Below are 24,193 nucleotides of genomic sequence, written 5' to 3'. Positions count from 1 at the left end.
CCAGTCAACCGTGTGGCCTTTGTCTACGTGCGTTAGATCATGGTTGACATAAATTCAGAATAAATACAGCCGTCTCTGTAAGATCCCTCAGCCAGGTAGAGAATTTCAAGCAAAAAGTCAACCCTGTTGACCAAGGAGATTTAAAAAAAACTCAGGAACAGAGCTGTAGAAAGGCATAGATCAGGAGAAGAGTATAAAAACACAAAGACCCTGAATATATATTTGACCGTGGTGAAGTCCATCATGAAGAAATGGGGAGTGTAATTGTGTCACCTAGACGCTAGCCCCAAACTGAGCAGCCGGACCAGTAGGAGACTGGTCAGAGGGACCACTGGTGACTCTGAAAGAGTTATGGAGTTCGACGGCTGACATAGGAGAAAATGTCCACGAGTCAATAACATCCCCGTCTCTGCACAAAGCTTACCTGTCTGGCTGGCACGAAGCAGGTCGCTGCCAAAAAAATACAAATCTGTGTACAACAAAAATTTCAAGTGACATTGCTCGCCCAGTCTTGAAGTCTATCTAATTCCTATCATCTTCCTTGTTAAAATCTAAATAAACCATAACATATGCCCTGTTTTTATCCATTACAGCTGTAGCGTATTCAAAATCTCATGAAGAGGTTTTATAACCAAGACCTGCCTTTTCTGAATCCCTCCTGATTACTGCCCAGAATCTTGCTGCCAAATGATCTTTCCGTTTGTACGTTGTTTTTGTCACCTCTGCTCCAGTTTTGTCTCTCTTTGCTGCTTTTCCAGGCAAGGGGTATTATACCAGCCTTTTTACATTTCCAAGACATACCACTGGATGACGCATAAATAATAATAATAATAATAATAATAATAATAATAATTAATAACTGCTTACACTTATATAGCACTTTTCTGGACACTCCACTCAAAGCGCTTTACAGGTTATGGGTATCCCCTCCACCACCACCAGTGTGCAGCCCCACCTGGATGATGTGACGGCAGCCATAGTGCGCCAGAACGCTCCCCACACACCAGCTCTCAGTGGGGAAGAGAGCAGAGTGATGAAGCCAGTTCATAGATGGGGATTATTCTGGGGCCATGATTGGGAAAGGCCAGGGGGAAATTTGGCCAGGACACAGGGGTAACACCCCTACTCTTTTTGAGAAACACCCTGGGATTTTTAATGACAGCAGAGAGTCAGGACCTTGGTTTTACGTCTCATCCGAAGGACGGCGCCTGTTTACAGTATAGTGTCCCTGTCACTATACTGGGACATTAGGACCCACACAGACCACAGGGTGAGCGCCCCCTGCTGACCCCACTAACACCTCTTCCAGCAGCAACCTTAGTTTTTCCCAGCAGGTCTCCCATGCAGGTACTGACCAAGCTCACACCTGCTGAGTTTCATTTGGCTGCCAGTTGTGAGTTGCAGGGTGATATGGCTGCTGGATGGATGGATAGCAAAAATGGAGAGCAAAAAGCCTGAAATAATCACGGATCAGGCCTCCCTGCATCCCTGTGTCTGCATTATCCTCCGGTTCTCATTTCCCGCACAAATGAAAAGGATAAAATAAAGAAAATTATCCATCCAATTAAGTGCTTAATGAAATCAGTCACACTTAAGCGCAGGTGCACAACCCAAGACCTTGTGGCTCTCTGGACTTGAGAATCCTTGATGGAAATTGGCAAAAGGATTAATAAAGAAGGTCAGAGCACTGTGTGTCACACGCAGTTCCTGCAGGACTCACTAGGAAGTAGATAGCCGTATTAATATAAGTGACAGCTTGAAATAGGAAGCCCTAGCAACTTGGGGTGTATATCCAGTATTTCTGGTCTTTAAACAAACTGTTAACGTTAAATGATTGGAACAACTCAGAACAGCAGGGTAATGTTCTCAGACTTTTTTCTGACATTTTCATTATATTCAGTTTCAAGTGGTTCTTTATCCTGTATACTATAGTTTAAACTGCTTAATATACAGCACTAACACAGATTCAGGTCATTAGAAGCACCGTGCATGAAAAAAGAGCAGCACAGCTGTCACACTCACTTACAGGAGTACAGCGCAAGGACAACCTTTCTTATGGCAATACAACGAGTCCATTAGGAATAACTGCAATTGAAAAGCACACCGATATTGAAAATGAAGGCACAGGCAGTGAATTTAATTTCCTAATGAATACATCTCCAACTGGTGTCTCCCCATGCAAGTGATATCTGACTGGTTTAAAGGCATTTTTATCATAATTAACAATCATAATTGCTTACACTTATATAGTGCTTTTCTGGACACTCCACTCAAAGCACTTTACAGGTAATGGGGATCCCCTCCACCACCACCAGTGTGCAGCCCCACCTGGATGATGCACCAGTCCGCTCCCCACACACCAGCTCTCAGTGGGGAGGAGAGCAGAGTGATGAAGCCAGTTCAGAGACGCGGATTATTAGGAGGCCATGATTGGTCAGGGCCAATGGGAAATTTGGCCAGGACACTGGGGTAACACCCCTACTCTTTTCGAGAAACGCCCTGGGATTTTTAATGACCACAGAGAGTCAGGACCTCAGTTTTACGTCTCATCCGAAGGTCGATGCCTGTTTTACAGTATAGTGTCCCCCATCACTATACTGGGGCATTAGGACCCACATGGACTGGAGGCTTAGCGCCCCCTGCTGTCCCCACTAACACCTCTTCCAGCAGCAACCTCAGCTTTCCCAGGAGGTCTCCCATCCAAGTACTAGTCAGGCTCAGCCCTGCTGAGCTTCAGTGGGCTGCCAGCTGTGAGAGGCAGGGTGATATTTTAAGAGGGAATATTTGAGAGTTATCTGTGCCTCATGTCCTGAGCCATCACTCATGACATGAGTCACACACTGACATTGTCAGCCCATGAAGCAAAGAATTGGGCAGAAGAAACGATGAAGAGATTCAACTGTGGAGATTGCAGTGGGGTCCTGTGTACAATTTTACCATTCTTCCCGGAAAGGATCACTTGTTACATATAGCACTGAGCAGCAAACGAAACACTATTTAATGATGTTTTTGGAAATTAAAGTACAACTAGTTCTCAATTTAACAGGAAACGTATTCCTGAGAAATACACCAATTTAAAAATAGAAAAAGCCTAATTTCCCCATGAGGATGTGTGTAAACAGAAGAGATGCCATCTAAATTCACTCCCAACCGTGGGGTTGAACTCCCAAAGAAATGTTATTACATATATTTAATTATTTAATATATGATCTTTATATAGTTTTACTACGAGTCATTTTTATACTAAATGCTCGAGGGAACTACGCAGAAGAGCAATTAGTGGTGAATAGTCAACCAAGAGCATGGTCTGTGAGCCCATTCATACACCTGCACTGCTCAGCTATCTTCAGTCCTCTTGCTCTCCTTTTAAATGGTATTTTTTGTGAAGTCTCACACGTAACATTGCAAAGACTTTCTTCTTGGTGGGGTTTCAGCTGAACTTTAATTGCAGATGGTCTTATTTGTTTTATTTATTGAAAGTTAAAGTTGATTCCATCTTTCTAAAATGGTTTTAAATAAGTGAAGTTCCATTCACAAATTATGTGGATTTACTTTGTTTCAGGGCTTGATAGATTGCTGAACATAGTTACAAGCATAATTCAATTACCGGCCATGCCTGCTCAATAAAAATGTCTGTGTGCCAAGGACAAAAGAGATTAAGTCCCTTTCCTGATGATTACTGTTGTTCTTGCAGTTCTAAGTGATACAGTATGTTTCCTTCGACACACAGTAATAATCAGTATGTGTTTTTTAATTTTGTACAGTTTCCTGTCCTTTGCATGCATAGGAGCTGAAAACAATGCACTACCACTTGTGACAGTAAACCAGTTTGTTATTTTAATAGACTATACCTTTTTCTTCTAAACAAGATTCATTGTCAACACCGTGAAGAGTGACTTAATATAAAGGGTTTAGTTGTGAAAGTTTTAAGTGTTATCCTTTTAACCACTGTTAAGAAATATCTGTCCGACTTAACAGAATGCTTAATTACACTCGAAACAAAGACCTCCAGTGACGACTTACATAGGATGAGAGCTTAATTACAAGCAGTCGCAGAAAACAAAGGAGCTCAAAATGAAAGAAACAGATTCCTTCCTTAAATGTTTAGGAAACTAATCAAATAGTTTGCACAAGCCCTGCATACCATTAGAATCTGATTTTGTCCAGTACGTACAGTACAGCCTCAGCTTGCAAGCTCTCCAATCAGCTCCATTAGAGAACGACTAACGCCTCACTTATTTAACTGATAATTAGAACAATTAATATAGCAACTAACAAAGGAGCTGGTTGCATCAAAGCACTGCAATTGAGCATAAAGGAAGTGTTGCATGTTGACTATCTGTCACGATCGCTACTCCTCCTCTTAAGGGCGCTCCAGCCCTTCCTTGTTCTGCCCCATTACCCGCACCTGTTCCTGATTTCAGTTCCTCCTTAAAAGCTTCATTGAATTCCGTTTAGTGAGAGCTCGCTGCGTCTGGCTCCGTTATGGTTTTAGCTTTCTGTTCCTGATCCCCCTCCCCCCGCCGGTCCGGACCTGGTTCCTGGTTTTTAATCCCCGGATGAATCGCCTGGCCTTGGACTTATGCTCCTGTTTCGGTTTCCCGTTTGGAATTCAGCATGGATCGTTTGCCTCGGACGCCTCACTTCCCCTGGACACCTGCACACCTAGGACACACCCCCCTGTCTCCATTCCGTTTTCCTGCATGACTTTTTCCTAGTGTTTCCTCACTTATCCGGATTGTGTCGTCTGCATAGGGCCCAGAAAGAACTGTTCAGGACACTATCATTCACACAGAATATATAGAGTATATACCTATTCAACCTGAACTTTAATCTTTAACTGCCCTCGCTAGCTTCTGCAAGCAGGCGTTCCTAAGATTGCACGTACAGAACAGATGGCGTTCTGCTGCATGGCGGAGAAATATAAATTGGCAATCTCTATATAAAAAGAGATCCGTGCCATACTCTAAACAGGATGGCAATAGCACTGTCGGATGTCGGAAGGGACAAACCGTGGAGAGGCAGGAGAGCAGAAAAAGACCCTAAGCGAAGTGGCGAGACGGGAAGTTAGCCTGAGCTCGGCAGTGCAAAGAGTTCTGGAGTGCCTCCTACTCTGTCCTGTCCCTAGTTTCCTGTGCTTTGCTGTCCTTCCGGTCTCTCTCTCCCTGGGGCTATATATTTCCGGGTCACTCATTCACCTTCGCTCAGCATTGACGTTCGGATGTCCTGAGACCCACCTAGCAACCAGGTCGCCCCACGTCCGCTACCTGAGGGCGTAGGTTTCTATGCGACTCCTGAACTGCTGAGCCCGGGCTAATCCCCCATTCTGCCGCTACGCATAGGGTCTTTTTCCGCTCTCCTGCCTCTCCACGGTTCGTCCCTTCCAACATCCATGACAGAACCAGCCAATTGAAGGCCACTCACCAACGTTACCACACCGTGCAGGTCCCAACCGCTCCTCCTGCACGAATCTGAGGGACCCGAATGCCGAATAAAAACCGCCCAACCCCAGCAGGGCTCAGCCACCGGTGCCCTGCTGCTTGAGAACCCCTAGCGGATGACATAATCCAGGTTTGAACAGGGTCCGCCTGGACTGCAGGACTCAACCGGCACTCTCACTCAGCGTCTCAAGGAATGGGCCGCGCCGCCGCTCGAGACGCGCAAACACACTTCTGCACATGAATAGACCCCGTCTTGCTCAGACAGCAAAGAGGTTGCAATCCTTCTCAAGCGAAGATTGCAAAGCAGCGACAATTTACTAACCACCCCCGTTGTTGGCGTCTCTTATCACCCTGCCTGTTAAATCAAAAGGCAGCTCCACAGCACCAGGCATATCTGTCGCCAGCTCGCTCCCTAGAGTCTCCAGTCTGAAGATACAGATGAGACAATCCGCAGAAATTATGTGTGTCAAATGCCCTCTTCGCTCACTCAGCAAAAACTGCCTCTTCTTGGTCCCTTGAGATCCACAATTAAAGGTGTCAGTAACCTCCTTTTGCAACCCTATCCTTGGTTTTGAATACCTTAAGGCATTTGTCTGTGTGCAACTTCTTTTTATGCATCTGAAAATGAGCATCGTCTGAACTGCTTTAATGAAAGTGACACACTTCAGCACCTACCACGTTTGCAGTACCTTGCAGACTTAATACTTTCAAGCGTATTTTAAAGAAGTACCCTAATAATAATAATCCTTACACTATCATAGTGCTTTTCTGGACACTCCACTCAAAGCGCTTTCCAGGTAATGGGGATCCCCTCCACCACCACCAGTGTGCAGCCCCACCTGGATGATGCACCAGTCCTCCCCACACACCAGCTCTCAGTGGGGAGGAGAGCAGAGTGATGAAGCAATTTCAGAGATGGGGGCCATGATTGGTAAAGGCCAGGAGGAAATTTGAGCAGGACACCAGGGTAACCCTACTCTAATCTAGGCCCCTTCACCACTAGATAAATCATGGACAAATATCTGGGAAACTGAAAAAAAAGGCATTTTCAAGTCATGTTGTTGACTTCATGGGGGGTTTAAGAAGCAACATTAAGCCTACCATGTTTTAAAAATCTGCAGTCCATTTCACCTTTACTTATTTATAACCTTTTTATCCCTCAACAGGGTGCCTTTAGAGCTGCCAGAGCACAACCTGTACACAAGAAACATTTTCATACTGTTCCAAAAAAAGTACATTTGGCAATTTACTTGATTTGTTTATTTGAATCAAAAAAATTAATTGAATGAATCAATTAATTAATCAAATAAATGTAAAGCTCAGAACACGTTTAAGGCTCATCTCATCTGTGAAATTTCCTACAGTAGTTTGTGAGCTCTATGTAGCATTAACATTTATAAAAGAAATCAAGTAGTCGGCTATTGTTTAGAGATTTTCATCTTCAGCTCAGATAGTTTGACTTGTGTAATTAATTATTCAGAATTACTGAAGCACAATTAGCACATACAGTAGCAGTTTAACCTACAAATATTGTCAAAATCAGTACAACGTCCTTTAGTGTCAGTTTATTTATTGCCTTATTGTAACTTGTGAAAAATAAAAAATAAGGACTGTAATTAATTGACTGATTCATCAATTAAGTTGATTGAAATCAGAGCCTTATAGGGGAATCCCTGGATTGTCCTACTGTATGTACAGAGGTCCATACAGCCAGCTGGTCCCAGGTTCCAATCCAGGCTGTGCCTCCCTCAGTAAATTGGTCCATTAGTGTTGGGTCATCAGGGGTATCACTGGGAACCTGGGAAGTTAATGACTGTGTAGTGTTTAAACCAGGGGTATCCAATTCTAGTCCTTTATTATTCATCTGCTCTTAATGGTGTAAAACTCTTTATTGGTTTCTGTGGACCACTTTATTGGCTTCTCTCAGCTCCTAAGCTTTAAAGAGCCTTAAAAAACATGCGAATACACCAGCCCTCCTAGGCCAGGACTGGACACCTAACCTTGAACCTCCGCCCTCAGCTGCAAGAGATCGGACTGGCCAACTGGCAAAGATCAGCTGACGGTTCTGTTCATTGAAACCGGGCGCAAATCTATAAGACGCTTGCTTTTGAACTGACCAATACAAGAAAATACTGAAAACACACTGCTTGAATCACCAATCAGGACGCAAGAGCTTTTCCCTATTTGATGTCAGAGGAGGTTTAAATAGTCACTGGTAGTGAGGTATCCAATTTTAAAGCCGAGTACAGAACAACATGAAAAACCACCACTGATCGCCGTTACAGTCCTGACACTGAAAAACATCCAGGAGGGTCTTCAAGGACACGGGGCCAGGCTGCTGCAAGAACAGATCTGTCAAAAGACAAATTCCCTTGACTGAATAGTGTCCTGCACAAACATCAAGCCCCCAAGTGCAGCTCAAACCAAACAAAGGAATCACGAGGATTTATTGCCGATTGTGAAACATCTCAGCTGTACAGCAGTTGCCCATTCCTCACCACCTATCAAAATGAAGAGCAGCGTTCGTCTTGCTCAGTGCAGTTAGCAGCAGCTGTCACGATTTCAGGGGATTTTCTGGGACTGGGTAACACCCAGGACACCACAACCCTGGCAGAAACTGCACAGATCTTAGTCTCCACTAACGCTATCCATCCATCTATCCATCCTCTACCTGCTTCTTCCAATTCAGGGCGGTGCGGCAGCCGGAGCCTATCCCAGCAGGCACCAGGCCCAGGGCAGGGTACACCCTGGGCGGAACGCCAGTCCTGTTCTTAAACCCTTTTTAAAACATTTTTAAAACGTTCTGCACTGTTTCTCCGCAACAACTGCCTGTCCCTATTCTACAAACTATCCAAATAAACACCTTTAATAGTATTCTACTAATATTATGAACCTTTCCCCCAGGCAGATAAAATTAATCCCCCGGACTATTTTCATTGTAATCTATTGTAATCTATCTATATTTTCATTTGCAGAAAAATAAATGTCATCATGCCAAGTGAAGTGCTTTTGTCCTGCAGCCCAGTTCTGGGGAAAGAAATGACCACACTGTTCACACATCTGAGTCCATAGGGCTCCAGCCCAGCACTTCACATCTGTGCCCCAAAATCATTTCACTTTCTCACATTTTATAGGTGTCTACAATTCAAAGTCCAGGAAAAAAGACCAGCCGCTCAAAACACCCTCCCTCTGTCATTCATTTGATCCATCTTAGAATAAGTGGGCTTTGCCCCAGCAGTTAGAATCACTGTCCCCCCAAAATTTCACTTTTTCATGATGGAATCAGGCATCCTGAATTCCAGTCCAATAGTTTAGTACCTATTAGGAAATTGTGAAATGGTTTTGTGTCACTGATTGTAAATGCTGGGGCAAAGCCCTCAGAACTCACATTAAACTGTAATATATTTACCCTGGAATTGTGCCCAAGGAGAATAGCTATTTATTTTCATGACAGACATGTTACCTGCCAGTGTGGTAACCGTGTGGGGAAGGAACCACTACAGATATAATAATAACAGACAGGAAGTCTTATTGTTTTAAAATACTCAAATCTGTTCAGTGTTCAATTGCGTTCCGGCGTTCCAGTGCGCCGGGTTTTACGCAGTCCCGTTTTATACACACGTCGGCTATTCCCAAAATAACCCTCCCACGATTCTTTCCTTTTCTCCCAAGTTCCCTTCCACAGATGAATTTCTAACTGATCGATTAATGATCACTTCAGTAATATTCCAAAATTCCTACAATTCTCTTTGTATGGAGTCACTTTTAGTCTCGACGTCGGAATCCCTACATTTGTCCATTTTTGGACAGTTTCTCAAAACGCCAGTTGTAGCATCTGTCGTTGACAAGGGTTAAACGTTTTGATGATCGAGATCATCATTCCAAACGACAGCTTACCAGCTTTACAATAAGAATCGAAAGGCTGTACTGCACCTGGCTGATGCCTGTTTGATTCGCAGACCCAGAGATATGGGGTGAAAGCGCAGCCATACAGCGTATTACACATCATCATCCAATAAACACTTGTATGTGACATGGTTTCTAAAGACAAGGTCGACATAGCAGAACTAACGCGCTGTCACAAACGGCAAAAACAGAACCATTTGGGGATGTACTTAGACTAACGGAGCCTTCACACTAAGTCCACAGAAGACGAGCCCTGCGTGACTTCCTCCAAGGTCATATCGTCCCCTTGAGAGAGGAAGATAAATTATTTGGATATATATATATATAACTCGTTCACCTTATCCTCTCTCTTAAGGTTCATCTGTCGTCTTAAAAAAAAGCAGCACTGCCAAGTATGAAAATCACATCACCTTGGAATCCATAGTAGGCAAGGTCACAACGTATCTGTCAGCGAATTAATCACTACAGCGTTTTTTTTTTAAAAAAATGCACTTTACCGTTCACGTTCACCCCAACCCCCACACGTCCACGCATTCCACTCGCGAGGGGGCGAGGCGGGGGTCTCCGGAATAAATTTTCACGTTTTTAATCAGCACAGATTCGCTCTCCGTCTCCAGGAAAATATGCGAGACATACAACTTCTTCTTCAGTCATTCCTTCAGCCCAAAACATATTTTTCGTTTTCTTGAACACCATTAGCCGTCAAACACCATTCGTTCTCGGCACAGGCGAGACAGCTGTCATTAACCATCACTGGGCAATCGCCGCTTGATTTAAGTCAAATTAAATTGGAACCAACGAACGGATTGACTTTTCATTTTTAAACTGCGTTATTTCCCCCCCGACAAACAATATAATTAAAATCACAAATCTCCAAATATCCACGTTGACAAATACATGTTTATACCATTGCTGCGGTCGCTAAAAATAACCCTAGCAGTGTGATTCGTGTTATCACGCAGGAGTGACTCTCAGCTTTTGCAATTTTAATGACACGCCAAGAAATGTGCATGCCCTTTTAGAAAATAAAATCAGATATTGCCCCCAGCGATACACAGACCCATCCTTGAACATGACATTTTAAATATTGTTTGCGAAATGCTGATTATCCCTGTTATGGTAGAACAGCAAGGTGAATCTGCATGAGAAATGTATTGAACAATTCTGTCTATGGCTTTTAGATGCAAACGTTTCTTAAGCACGTTTTTAACCGGGTGGGAAAAAATACTGGATACAGAGGGCGAGGTTATTATTCCTAACATCAGCTTTACAAAGGTCACGATTATTACGGTTAAACGGAGAATGAACGTCACCTTCGTTCTTCGTCCCAAAAGCTGAAATAACGAAGCAAACACAGCGTCCTTTACCTTTTCCTGCCGACGCTTATCGGTCTCGAAGCCCCAGGTCGCTGCAGCCCTTGTCCCTGAAGCAGCGGCGAGTAGGATGCTGTCGTCTCTCCTCCCTGACGCTCGGCGCACAGCGGAGACTGGGAAGGATGCGAGAGGTACCGGAGTCCCGCTCCCCCCCCCGGCCTCACTCCAGAAGGGGCGCACCACTCGCCGGCTCCGGTGGGGGCGTGCAGGGTCCGCGGGAGAGGACGGAGGGAGATCTGGGGGGATGTCACTTGTTACTAGCCGGCAGTGCGTTGCGTTTTCAGTTTTGAGAAGAAAGCTTTCGCGATTCCCTTACCGTTAGAAGCTGCCCTCCGAGAGCACGCCACCCCCTTTTCCGAGCTACTTAGTAGGCTCTGCATAACAGTTGTAAGACGGTTTTCGGAGCTGTGTGCCTTCGGCAGGTCATTGCGTCAGTAAAATGCTGTATGTGATGCATATATCTATACATACATGGGGTTGCCCTAAATATTAATATATACTCAAATATTATATAAAGATTATACAGTACGTTCACACGCCTTACCCAGAAACATTAAATCTTAAGTAATATAAATCCATATTGTACACCACAAATTGGTGCCTACCCTTTATTAAGGAAATATTGAAATATCATTTTTATATGTTATTATTATAATTAGTAGTTCTGGTGGGTAGCTGCGTCAGTATGCGTAGGCTGCAAAGGAACAAGTAATAGGTTTATTCCATGCTGAAAAAAAGAAGAAAGAAAAAGTATTTTATTTCTTATTTTTTTCAGCATGGAATAAACCTATGACTTATTATTGTAATTAGTGCTGCTGTTAATTTTTTCTCTGTGTGTGTGTCTACAGTACTGTATCTATACCAGTGGCTAAACCCCAGCACCCAAAAAAGGTACTAATGTGTAAAATGTATACAAATATCATGCACATAAGTACTGTACTGTTTTGAGGTAAGAAGAAAAATATGTTTTTTTTGTAGCTGCAATAAGATGGAAAACAAATAAATACCTTTTTTATCAAATGTTATTTGAACGCAACAGTTCAGCACATATCTAAACCGTTATCAAACATGCTTGTGTACACTCTGTACTGTGTTATGTTACAGCACACCAAAGTGAATGCTCAACTATAATCACACTGGGGGGATTTAATTACAATACAGTATATAATACAGACCAAAATCCCTAAGGAATGTTTCCAGCACCTTGTTGAATCCGTTCAGCTAATAATTCAGGCTTTTCTGGAGGCAAAGGGGGGTCCTACCTGATACTAGGTAGGTGTACCTAATAAAGTGGCCACTGAGTGTATGTTCACATACAGTACTAAGAAAGAAAGATAAATAAAGAAATGTCACTGTCTTACCACGATAGCTTACGTGATTCAGAACCAGTCCATCTCTCCACCCATCATCTATCCAGGACTGGGTCATAGGAGGAGGTGGAGCTTAACCAGGCAAGACGCAGGCATGAGGCAGGCTACACCCTGGACAGGACGTCAGTCCATCACAGGACACACACACAGACACTCACAGCATGGCCAGGTGTCACAGCAGCTGATTAACCTACCAGTATGTCTTTGGACCGGAGGAGGAAACCACCAGGATACGCAGGGAGAACATACAGACTCCACACAGATAGTACCGCACGGGGCCCAAGCACTGCGAGGCAGCAATGCTGACCACTGCACTGCTGTGTCGCCCTCAGAACCAGTCTTTATGTAAATTTCTAATAGGGTTCATAGCAACCAGTTCCATGTCTCCTGAAATGATGTATGAATTCAACAACAATGAGCAATTAAAGTACAGGGAATTTTGAAAAAGTAAGTGAACCTTGTGTCACTATCTCAACTGAGAAAATAATTAGAATCAAGTGTTTACATAGTTCGAGACACCTTAGCAGTTTATATGAAGATTGGAAACATTGTGAGTCTGATCTCCCACATACAGCTGTGTGGGAACAAGTCATGATCTAAGCAAATCTCTGAAGACCTCAGAGAAAGAGTGATTGATGCTCATCAGTCCAGAAAGAGCTACAACAGGTGGCCATATTCACCATCAATCTGCTATCAGTATACAAATAGAAAAAATTCAAGACCATAGTCTCTCTATCCACATGTCACGAAACATCTTTCATAACAACATCACTTTATTAGCCCTATACAATTTCTTGCATTAGGAATTCATCTTTTCACATACCCCAGCTTGCTCTCCATGAGACACAGACAGGGAGAGAAGCTTACAGTCAGAGTGCAGGGTCAGCCATTCTACAGCGCCCCTGGAGCAGCTGGGGTTCAGGTCCTTGCTCAGGGGCCCAACAGAGTAGGATTCCTCTGCCAGCTGCAGGATTTGAACCAGCAACCTTCCAGCCACAGGCCCAGATCCTTAGCCACAGAGCCACCACTCTGGAGCCTATGTAGATAGCAGAATCCGGAAGGGAGTGAACAGACACGGGGAGGAAACGAGGAACTGGGCTGGTAGGTTAACAGGGGGGCGTGGACCAGGCAAACAACTCCGAAGGGTGTTCGTAGGGAAACCCGTGGGGAGGCAAATGTCCAGAGCAGGGTGGTCCATCCTTGACAAAGACAAACGAAGTTAAAAGCCGGAGCGGGACCCGGCAAAGGGTCGGGGGGAATAAAAAGGGGTTAACGGGGCCGGGTGCTCCAGCCCCGGACCCAGAAGGTCAGGACACCGTGGTGAAACCGATGCCGTCGAGTCGCTCCTGGACTTGTGGGTAGGCGGGCTTCCAGGCGTCCATCTTCCAAAGCTGAGCCCAGAGTGGCAGGAACTGGCTCTTATAGGATGGGGGCTGGAACCGGAGGCAGGTGCAGGAGATCAGGTCAACAAGGAAGAGCTGGAGCGTCCTTAAGAGGAGAGGTTTATGAGCATGACACCAGGAGCATTGGTCCCACTAAACTCATCATCCAGGGGGTTCCAACAGCAGGCCACTCTCACCCTGGCTAAAGTGACTGCTCGTGACTCAACTATCAGAAAACGACTGAACAAGAGGGTGTTCGTGGAAAGATAGCAAGGAGAAAACCACTGCTTTCCAAAAAGAACATTGCTGCTCAGCTGAAGTTCTCCAGAGAGCATGTACTTGATCCAGAAGGCTTCTGTAACAACGGTTTCTGGACAGAGGAGTCCAGAAAGGTAGGTAGGACTCTTCAGCCTCAGTGAGAAATGTCTTGTTTGGTACAAACCAAACCCTGCTCCCAACAGAAGACACTCGATTGTCTAGCATGCTGCTGGGAGTGTGAGGCGTGGGGCTGATTTGCTGCCACTGGACCTGGACAGCTTTCTGTCATCGAAACAACCCTGAATCCAGCTCTTCATTGTATCAGAATTCTACAGGAGAATGTCAGACTGTTTGTTTGCGATCTGAAGCTGAATCGGTGAGTCTTACAGCAAGACAATGATCCTAAACTTACAAACAGATCTACAATGGCGGCAGAAGAAGTAATTCGATCTTCTGGAACGGCCAAGTCGAAGTCCAGTCCTAACCCCCATTAAAATGTTTCAGCAGCACCTGAAGCGAGCTGTGCATGCAAGGCAGACCTATGATGTCCGAAGGAGGTCTGTAAGCAGGAATGGGCCAAAAGTCCTCTGAAACGATGTGAGAGACCAATCAACAGTTAAAGGAAACATTTAGTTGCAGTCATAGCTGCTCAAGGGGCAGCCACCAGTTAAAATCAAATCTGAATCTGAAGCTTCACACTGTAACGAACAGTTCTTTCCGGACCCTATGCGGACGACACAGTCCGACGGAGTGGGGAAACACTGGGGAAACGTCATGCAGGACAACGGGGCTGAAGACAGGGGGGCGTGTCCAAGGTGCGCTGGTGCACGGGGGAGGTGTGGCCGAGGCGAACAATCCAAGAGTAATCCTTAGGGAAAATCCAAAACACACGAGTAAGTCCAAAACCAGGAGATCCATCAGAACAAGAATTAAAAACCACGAAGGCCAGGTCGGAACCGGCGGACGGGGAACAGGAACGGGAACCGAGGTTAAAACCTTAACGGGACCAGGCGCTTCCTGGTCCCGGACTCGCACGATATGGAAATCAGATGCAGAGCCCGGATGAGCGTCAGCGCCTGGCTTTTAAGGTGGGCTAGGTAAAAGGGATCAGGTGCACAGAATGAAGTCTTAAGTGATAGGGCTGGAGCACCCTTAAGGAGGGGGAACTAATATCGTGACACACACACTTTGTCACACATGGATGTCGAATGTTGTATCACTGGAGGATAACTACATTTTGAAAGAGTATCATATGCCTCATCAGGTTACTTTCATGGTTTAACTGAAGTTCAGGAGGGATAGCAATGACAAGTCAATCTCACAGAGCTGTACCAAATCACCGTCATCACCAAACTAGCTACAGTATATAAACTGAACTTCAAGCCTCCCTTTACATTCACCTCCTGCAGCCCATCTCCACCTGCCCCTTGGTTCACGAATGGGCTTTACAGTAAGTCAGGAGGCTGCCCATTAACCAAGCCAGTTAAGCCAGTTGAGCCAAACATTTCTCAGCACGTGTTCCAGACATTCACGAAACATTCAATGTTGACTAAGATCTAATAAAATGTTAGGTTTCTAATAGGTGAAAATCTGAAAGGGACAGGAGTGGAGTGGTGGCTCTGTGGCTAAGGATCTGTGCCTGTGGCTGGAAGGTTGCCAGTTCAAATCCTGCAGCTGGCAGAGGAATCCTACTCTGTTTGGCCCCTGAGCAAGGTCCTTAACCCCCAACTGCTCCAGGGGTGCTGTACAATGGCTGACCCTGTTGTCATGATTACAGTCCCTCCTCCTTAAGGGTGCTCCAGCCCTTTCACTTTAGACTTCATTCTCTGCACCTGTTTCCTTTTCCCAGCCCACCTTAAAAGCCAGGCGCTGACGCTCATCCTGGCTCTGCATCTGATTTCCGTATCGTGCGAGTCCGGGACCTGGAAGCGCCTGGTCCCGTTAAGGTTTTAATCTCGGTTCCCGTTCCTGTTCCCCGCCCGCCGGTTCCGACCCGGCCTTCGTGGTTTTTAATTCCTTCCTCTGATGGATCTCCTGGTTTTGGACTTACCCTTGCGTTTTGGATTTTCCCTAAGGATTACTCTTTGGGATTGTTCGCCTCGGCCACACCTCCCCCGTGCACCAGCGCACCTTGGACACGCCCCCTTGTCTTCAGCCCCGTTTTCCTGCATGACGTTTCCCCAGTGTTTCCCCACTCCGTCGGACTGTGTCGTCCGCATAGGGTCCGGAAAGAACTGTTCGTTACACCTGTGTTCTGACCCCAAGCTTCTCTCTCCCTGTGTCTGTGTCTCATGGAGAGCAAGCTGGGGTATGTGAAAAGATTAATTTTTAATGCAAGAAATTGTATAGGGCTAATGAAGGTATGTTATATCAGTCTTGTTCTGAGTAACATCTAGTTGTGAACTACTCTCAAAAACTGTTTAGACCAACTCTACACACACAATTATGACAATATAGTGTGCATTCTGGCTTTGTAAGACGGGGAGGAAAACTGATGTTGTGCATGAGATTGAAATTATTTTAAAACATTTTCTAAACAAAAGCCTTTCTTCAGACTGAAAACTAAACAAAGCACCAAATTGTGTCACTTTGTAAAAACTGTTAGTCGATGTTGCCATGGTGTTTTTACCATGATTTAGATTCGTGTGGGGGAAAAAAAGCTTTTTTTTTGTTGTTTTGCAAACAGCATATGCTCAGTTTCACATGCTGCTTCTGCATGACCGGAGAAGCAGAGGTGTAAATTTGAATGTTTTATAAATGTTACACAAAGCAGCTGAGATGTAGTTTTCAGTTTTCGTTTGTGCAGGAAAGCCAGATACACTGAGCATCAGAAGAAACGCCGCTCTATTTATGCATGTAAGGTTTTTAGAAAAAGAGAATATACAGTACAGCTTTTGCACACTGACTACATTTCTTTGGCAACGTTTGTATTCATTGACCATTCATGACTGAATGTGAGACGTGAGTAATTTTGATATTGATATTGATGGGGCGATTTAATCTACTGACCATCCAGCCTGGAGAAACTCAAGAAAGGAAATACACAAAGGAATAAATGTGCTCCACATAGCAAGAGCACAACACCCTGGTGTTATGAGTATGCAGGAGGCTTGGCTGGGCTCGCCAACAGTGTAGCCAAGTCCTTGTCAGCAGTAAATCAAGGTTTTGTGTAGAAAACCCTGATGGATATAATCTAGAATGATACACTAATTGCTATAATAATAATAATAATTAATAATTGCTTACACTTATATAGCGCTTTTCTGGACACTCCACTCAAAGCGCTTTACAGGTAATGGGGATCCCCTCCACCACCACCAGTGTGCAGCCCCACCTGGATGATGCGACGGCAGCCATAGTGCGCCAGAACGCTCAACACACACCAGCTATCAGTGGGGAGGAGAGCAGAGTAATGAAGCCAATTCATAGAGGGGGATTATTAGGAGGCCATGACTGGTAAGGGCCAATGGGAAATTTGGCCAGGATGCCAGGGTTACACCCCTACTCTTTTCGAGAAACGCCCTGGGATTTTTAATGACCACAGTCAGGACCTCTGTTTTACGTCTCATCCGAAGGACGGCGCCTGTTTACAGTATAGTGTCCCCATCACTATACTGGGGCATTAGGACCCACATGGACCACAGGGTGAGCGCCCCCTGCTGGCCCCACTAACACCTCTTCCAGCAGCAGCCTTGGGGGAGGTCTCCCATCCAGGTACTGACCAGGCGCACTCCTGCTACGCTTCAGTGGGTTGTCAGTGGTGAGTTGCAGGGTGATATGGCTGCTGGTGGACAACATGCCCGTCAATGGAGAGGTCCAAGTGTGATGATGTGGGACGAAGTGTCTAGTTGTTGCAGAAATGCACCTGTAGTGCTGGCAGCATGGCACCACACTGACCAGGTGCTGGGACCTGCCCGTCCCAGGACTTCGCCTGTCCTTGTGCTGCTTGTGTCAGAACAGTTTTCTCATGAGATGCGTTTGTGACAGGTAAGAGGTCTCTCCCCGCTGAGCATCTGTGGAAGGAATTGGAACTTGTGGCATGGGGGACGCGTGCTTGTCCAAGCTCAGAGGTACGAGACAGAATCCCACAACACATCATTTTTCTGATAATTAGGTGAATCTGTTGCAATTTGAAGTTATGTTTTCCGCAATGTTTTACATTACATCCATGATACACAAAGACGTTATACGGGACATGTAGTTATTTTGCATGACAAAAAACTTTCTTCTCTTTTCCCAGATTTTGTTCTTGTAAAATGCATTTCGACCACGACAATTATTATACTGGGCTATTTCAAGTCTTAACATTTTGCCTTGCTGTGTTCTTTTTAATTTTTTCCTTTTTATTTACAGACACCTTTTATGACACCCTCCTCAAATGTAATTCACTAGTGGAGAAAATACTAATACGTTGTTAGAACAAATGGGAGATGCTCATATTATATACATTGTTGCTCCTGTTTGGAAGATATTTGCACAACGGTGTATAGATGTGCACTATAAATCTACAGTATTTAATTTAATATGCTAAATTAAGGAGCTTCTTAAGCAAACAGGCCACTTGTCTCCAAGACAAACAAGACACCCAAGCCCTGGCTAATTCATACTCCCTTACACACATCCCCCAACCTCCCCCCCTCCTCGGCAGCCCCTGTCGCCATGCCAACTGTGGGCCCCTCCCTTCAGTGACATCATCAGGCTAGCTGCTGAACTAGCCAGGAGGAGGGACAGAGAGATTGTGTGTGAATCACCCGTCACATATGGGGCATTTTTGCGTACTGATAATAACAAAAGCAGGCAGCTCTCCCCCTCTCAGAATTCACTGATGTGCTGTGGCCAGCTCAATGAGCTCCACTTGCCCACTTCAAACATCTACAGTAGGCGTGGGCGAGCATTGCTCCTTAGGATAGACACGGCTCAGATTAGAATACATCATGTGAACTTGCCTGTGCCTTCACTTAATTATATATATATACTTCTGGGTTATTCATTTTTTTTACAGCAGCTGTTCTCTGTGGTGCATAACTGCTCTAGAAAAACAGCACGTGAAAAATAATTCAGGAACATAAAAAGGTGATGGATGGGGGGGGGTAATTTTGTAGCACAGAAAGAAATCTAAAAAGGGGGCGTATTTCATATTGAAGCCTAACCCTGACTCAAATATGGAACCATTTGTGTAAAGGAAAGAAATGCACATCAGTCTTAAATGCACAAACCACTTTCCAGCTTGCATTCTCTTTTTTGCTGCACTGTTGAGCTTGAAGAAGCTGACTTTGTCAATGCCTCTCTTAAACAGAATTCATCATAATAATTGCTCACACTTATGACACGCTTTACAGGTAACAGGGATCCCCCTCCACCGCCACCAGTGTGCAGCCCCGACTGAAACATAAAAGCAAGTCCAGGTGAGGTCTGCCACATTGCCAAGCTGCGTTACAAAATACAGCTGCCATTTCATGTGTTATAGGCGAGCGACTGCAGGACAAAGGGGTCAGGGCCTGCTTAAAGTAATCAACCATTCGATACTGGTGCGAGGCAGGAGAGGCGGTGCGTGTTTCTGAACAGAAATATGGGTCATGAGAGCTCCAATTATCACGCGCGACAGTGCTAATATCGCTGCATACATTAACAGCCCTGAGCAAGTCTAAAATCAGAGCTGGTGACTCACCTCCTCACACCATATTCCCCGAATCAAATACCGCACTTCAGTTTCCTGCTCAGAAACAACAAGGTTTCCTCACATCTCCCGTTTCGTGCCAAGACCATCTGTGAATCCAGCAAAGCTCATTACAGAGCAGAAGGAGAAGGAAAACATTTACCATTATCAGATCAATATGAAACTTGGTCTCTCTGTGATGTTTAGACTATTCCTACCCAGTCAGAAATATAGCAACGGGCTTCAACATAATACAAACTTAAGACAGTAGCGCAGATATGTGCGAAGGTTCTTGTCAGATGCAAATTTACGCTTGTTCTTGTTACTCCTTATATTTTGTATGAACATTTTGTCTTCTATACACAGTGGGTGTAGAATGTATTAACCCATCTTGGCCCTCGGCCACATTTTGTGTTACAACCTCAAATCACAACACCTTTGAACAGGATTTTTATTGTTAACAAAACATACTTAATCTTTAGACAGGGCAATAGTCATATTTATTGTAAAATATTATGAAAAACAGAAAAGTGAAAAATCCAGCTTGGATAAACATCAAGTCCGGACTTGACTGGGCCACTCAAGTGTTGCTTTGGCTTTGTGTTAGTTGTCATTGTCCTGTTGAAATGTGGATCGCTGTGCCAGTTTCATAAATTAAGATTTTTTTTAGTGGTTTTATTTTTAAATAATTTATTTTTGAGCTCCAAATGTTTGAACACGGTGATATTGTAGACACTCTTGTATAGATCAAAATGGGAAAACAATATGTGGGTCAATACTTTCTACACCCACTGTAGCTTCGGAGTTGTTTACTGATCCTGGAGTCTATTAAATGGCTTTTTAAAAGATTCTTCAGTCTGGGACTTTTACAAGCTGATGGTGATTAAAATAAGATGACTCTGTAATCAAATAATGTACTTTTGTATTCTCATTGCACTCCTACGCATTACGTATATAGCCCAGGGGCTTTGTGACAAAAAGAATATTATCCACAGATGCTTACTTGGTTTGCTTTTTCTGTATTGTACTCACAGGGACTACTACAGCTAGACAAAATAATCTACAGTATAGTCATAAAATATTCCTTTCAAGACAGCTGACTGAAATGAGGTCCAAATTTGTTCAAAACAGATTATTATTGTAGAAATTATTATTACTGTACGAATCAACCAAAGGATGCTTCTTTGGCAAAGACAGTACAAATTCTCCAAATCTCATAGGACATACATAAGTCATCGAAACCACCATGACCTCCGTGGCCCATTTCCAGTTTTTGCTAGAAATAGCTTAAATTTGCTCATTTTCAGAGCCATTTCCCTGCTGAATGACAGCTGCACTTTGCATTTGAACCAATTCAGGCCTGCCTTTGAATGCCCGATGCCTTCAGGAGAGAGAAAAGTCAAACTCAGTCCAGCAAACACATTCACTCCTTCGGCCTGCTGCTGTGGTGTCATTTCCCAGCACTCTCAAAGGGCTTCATCCTGCTGGAGACCAGAGGCCAGCCTGGGCTGGGTACCCACTGTAGTAACAGGTCTCACAGTGGTGGTCTGATTCTACTCCTAAGAGCTCTCCCCCTCCCTGCAGCAGGAGAGCAGGGGACTGGAGGTGTGCATGTATGACACATGCCACACACACTATATCAATGTCCATCAAACGAACTGAAAAACAAAAACACTGGCATATTTTTCTGTGGCCTTTATAGCAGTTTTAGGTCGTAGAAAAGTTCAGAAATCCTGAAACCTGAGAATTCCTATCCTAGTCCCTTTCTAGAGCTCTGAACAGGGGAAGAGCACAGCTGCAAGTCAGCCTAGTTCCAATCTCATCCGCCAACCAGTAGTTCTGAGTATCAGGTGCTGTTTACTACAATTAGAAAGCTACATATATAACCCTTTATATCACAGGTAGCCATGACTATATGTAGATGAAGCTAAGTCCTTGCTTTAAACTAAATCCTGTGCTTTGCCTGAAGCCAGCTGTTTTCTCTCTTTCACAAGCGTGTAGATGCATGTCTTTTTCTGTGAAAACCACACAGGTTTGCAGTGCTGGAGCCCTGGACCTAGGGCGCTGTCTGCGTGGAGTTTGTGTGTTCTCCCTGGGTTTGTGTGGGTTTCCTCTGTGTGCACTTTTACTGCCACAGTCGAAAAGGAAACTAGTAGGTTAATTGGCTTCTGGGAAAATGGTCTTTGGTGTGAGTGTGTGTCTGTGTGTCCTGCGATGGACAGGATTCAGTTGCTTGCTGGGATAGACCTCTCCCCCCTGAGCCAGAACTGGAAGAAGCAGTGGGAAAAAGGACAGATGGATATTTGGTTACACTGAAGGAACACAACCAATTGGAACAGCTTCACAGCAGTTTTAGTTAATACATCCTTTTATACGAGTGATGCTGGTACTGTACCTTAATCATGTCACAGGACATACACTCTGTACAGGTCAATTTGAATAAAAGAAACTACGTTTTGAAAGCCACAATGCATCAAACATCCTGATAATGAGACAGAAAAAAAACTTAGCAGGAGATTAATCTTTGCCAAGGTGAGAGAAAAACTGCTAGGGTACCCATTTCCTGACATTCTTGGTCAATATGGGAAAGACACTAGAGTCTGCAATTTTCTGGTACTAGGATTCATTCTGCACCCCAGGTGGAAAATACTACTGGATGGGGCCCTCAAGAGCCATTTGTTAACATTTTTTTCTAATACAGAAATATCTTGACTACATTATTACTGCATTACAGGGCTGACTGGGGGAAATTTCAGGAAAACAGTAAGAGATCAACTCAACATGTACAGCTCCTTAAAATAATTTCAATTGCTTGAATTCACTGACATCCATCAAGAAGAAACAGCCAAGAGGAAAGATGTATGGAAACCTGTAAGGCACTGGACTGAACGAGCACAGAAGTGCAGATTACTGTATTCCATCCTGTATTCCCTCTAGAAGACTATTAAAGCAACAGTTTAATACCATAACCTACTATAAATATTCTCTTTCTCCCTGCTGTACAGAGCCCTTATTATAATGCCTGTAGGTGTAAAGGCTTTTAACCACAAAATGATCACCTAGTCAAATAAGGGTTAAATTGGTAAATGTAGCATTCAATTTGCCTACAACATACACAGTATAAATACCATTCTTCTGTATGACCCTTAACTCTTTGGCAAAAAAAGCAGAGCTACTAGTCTCATGTACTTCTCTGTGCCGTTTGTGCGTACTTCTGCCTGGCCTAGATATTGTGTTAATGCCTAATGCAGTAAGGGAGGGCTTGGTAAATATGAACAGGCTATGAACACATCATTAAAGCCAATTTTTCAAGCACTTGTTGTTCTGAACCACGTACAACCATGAAATCTTTCCCTGCTGCTTTTTGTCTTCAGTTCAGAGCAGTTGCTGAAATTGGTAGCATGTGTATTTTAAAGACATGGTAGTTTTGTACTATATTTGTGAGCACACAACTATTTTAAAACAGAATGCTTCATCTGGGGAAACCAATGAAAGGCCAAGGTGTCTTCTCTCTTCCTGGAGTGTCCCTGAGTGATATTTAACCCAGCTTGAACCCTTTCCTCCGGGACCTTCTGTGCAGATGAGTCAGGAAAAAAACACCTTCAAAAATGCTTCATTATCTGAAAATAGACTCATTTCAGTTGAACCCTTAATCCAAGATTTGAAAATCGAAGCTAGAACTGATTAATCGGAATACATTTTTTCAGGAGTCAAGAGTATAAGTGAAATTACTTGCACTATAAACTGAAATCAAGCGTGTGTACAGATCCCAGCAGAAAAAAAAATTAAAAAAACAACTTTACCTGGAAAGAGTATTGTATTCTGCACAGTGCCCTGTTGTCAGGTTGCAAACCTCTTCTTAATTTCTAACAAAAAGCAGAAACCTCCCCAATTAATCACTCCTAACACCCAGTGAACTAGCTTTTCAATAAATGGAATTAACCAATTGCTTTGTGCAGCTCATCAGTTTATGCAGTGCTTAGTACCTATCATTCAGAAATCCTTCAAAACCATAGTTTTACCTTAGCAATACACTCCCCACTCGATAATGTAAGAGTTTGCTTTCTTTGCAAGGGCTGCTGTGCCTCTAAACTCACTTGAGACCTTTAGCAACGCCCCCTCATGCACATCTCCAGAAACCCTCAAACACGAAGACCACGGGTTGGACCTAGAGGTCTGCACGGGCATGAAACTGGAGCCCGTACCCGAGACCCTGAGACCCGACTGAGCCCGAATGGTACTGTCAAATTTGAAACCCAAATCCAACCACGAACCCGGTCACTCTCTTTTCCTCTCGGAGCAGGTATACACACACGTGCACACACAGAGATGGTTTCTGACAGACGCGGTTTTACAATGTTTCTCTCGGCTGCTATGCGCTTGGTGTCGATAAGACAGAAAATGCCGGGCACTGAGAAAAACTGGTACTCAGGTCGTAATGCTGCCATAACGAAGCCGTCCCTGACTCATTTGGCATTTTGAGTAGTTCTCCCTTTGTCAATTTTCGTTTTATTTCATCCATAGCAAACAGTTAATCTGTTACACACATACGAGAGAGAGAACGAGCAGGCGCGCAAAATGTGTTCCGAATTTCTTCTAATAAAAAATAAATCTGATACATAAAATAAAAGGAATTCATTTTCACTTATTAGAAAAACCCGAACCCGCCCCGAGCCCGAAGTTGTACGTGCAAAAACCCACCCGAACCTGGCCCGGTTGATACTTTATCGAGCCCCGTCGGGCTCGGGTCGGGTAGCAGACCTCCAGTCGGATCTCCAACTGCACTTTAATTGCGTGAGTCGCCCAG

The 24,193-nt window shown here is 44.2% G+C and overlaps 1 protein-coding gene across 2 annotated transcripts in view; it reads right to left on the bottom strand.

Moving 5' to 3' along the window:
• sv2a (synaptic vesicle glycoprotein 2A) overlaps positions 1-10,998 on the bottom strand; it is an 81,461-nt gene extending 70,463 nt beyond the window's left edge. For both annotated transcript variants that reach the window (XM_015336673.2, XM_006641778.3), the window contains exon 1: positions 10,715-10,998. The gene's annotated coding sequence lies outside the window, so the exon portion shown is untranslated. The remainder of the gene's footprint in view (positions 1-10,714) is intronic.
• Between the last annotated feature and the right edge of the window lie 13,195 nt (positions 10,999-24,193).

Source organism: Lepisosteus oculatus, chromosome 27 (assembly GCF_040954835.1).
Source record: "Lepisosteus oculatus isolate fLepOcu1 chromosome 27, fLepOcu1.hap2, whole genome shotgun sequence".
NCBI lineage: Eukaryota > Metazoa > Chordata > Actinopteri > Semionotiformes > Lepisosteidae > Lepisosteus > Lepisosteus oculatus.
Note: the sequence above shows the minus strand (reverse complement) of the source record. Positions and strands in the feature narration are given on the sequence as shown.